Source organism: Chiloscyllium plagiosum, chromosome 8, assembly GCF_004010195.1.
Source record: "Chiloscyllium plagiosum isolate BGI_BamShark_2017 chromosome 8, ASM401019v2, whole genome shotgun sequence".
Lineage (NCBI taxonomy): Eukaryota > Metazoa > Chordata > Chondrichthyes > Orectolobiformes > Hemiscylliidae > Chiloscyllium > Chiloscyllium plagiosum.
In genome coordinates this window covers 34801651-34802930 of record NC_057717.1, presented here as the reverse complement: position 1 = coordinate 34802930, position 1280 = coordinate 34801651, and positions in this window count along the sequence as shown.

The window sequence follows — 1280 nt, the reverse complement described above, 5'->3', positions numbered from 1 at the left end:
AGAGAGAGAGAGTGGGAGCGGGTAGAGTGAGGGAGAGAGAGTGAGTTCGAGCAATGTGAGGGAGAGAATGTGGGAGGTGGCAGTGTGAGGGAGAGAGAGAGAGTGGGAGCGGGAAGTGTGAGGAAGAGAGTCAGAGCCGGTAGTGTGAGGGAGAGAGGTTGGAAGTGGGCAGTGTGAGAGAGACTGAGAATGGGATCCGGCAGTGTGAGGGAGAGAGAGGGAGCCGGCAGTGTGAGGGAGAGAGAGAGTGTGAGCCAGCAGAGTGAGGGAGAGAGGGAGTGGTGGCCGGCAGTGTGAGTGAGAGAGAGTTGGATCCGGCAGTGTGACAGAGAGTGTGTGAGCGGGCATTGTGTCGGAGGGAGAGAGTGGGAGCCGGCAGTGTGAGGGAGAGAGTTTGGGATCCGGCTGTGTGTGGGAGAGAGAGAGTGGGAGCTGGCAGTGTGAAGGATTGAGAGAGTGGGAGCCGGCAGTGTGAGGCCGATAGAGAGAGTAGGAGCGGGCAGAGTGAGGGAGAGAGAGGGAGCCGGCAGTGTGAGGCAGAGAGAGAATGGCAGTGGGCAGTGTGAGGGAGAGAGAGATTGGAGCGAGCAATGTGAGGGATAGAGTTTGGGATCCGGCAGTGTGAGGGAGAGAGAGAGTGGGAGCCTGCAGTGTGAGGGAGAGAGAGAGAGTAGGAGCGGGCAGAGTGAGGGAGTGAGAGGGAGCCGGCAGTGTGAGGCAGAGAGAGAATGGCAGCAGGCAGTGTGAGGGAGAGAGAGAGTGGGATCCGGCAGTGTGAGGGAGAGACAAACTGGGGGCGGGCAGTGTGAGGGAGAGAGAGAGTGGGAGCCACCAGTGTGATGGAGAGAAGTCGTGAGCGGGCAATGTGAGGGAGGGAGAGAGTGGGAGCCGGCAGTGTGAGGGAGAGAGATTGGGATCCGGTTGTGTGAGGGAAAGAGAGAGTGGGAGCGGGCAGTGTGAGGGAGAGATAGACTGGGGGCGGGCAGTGTGAGGGAGAGAGCGAGTGGGAGCCAGCAATGTGAGGGAGAGAGAGTGGGAACGGGCTGGTGAGGGAGCGAGAGAGAAAGCGAGGCGGCAGTGAGATGGAGAGAGAGAATGGGAGCTCGCAGTGTAAGGGTGAGAGAGAGTGGGAGCCGGCAGTAGAAGGGAGAGAGCGAGTAGAAACGGGCAGTGTGAGGGAGAGAGAGACTGGGAGGCAGCAGTGTGAGGGAGAGTGAATGGGGACTGGCAGTGTGAGGGAGAGAGAGATTGGGAGGCGGCAGTGTGAGGGAGAGAGTGTG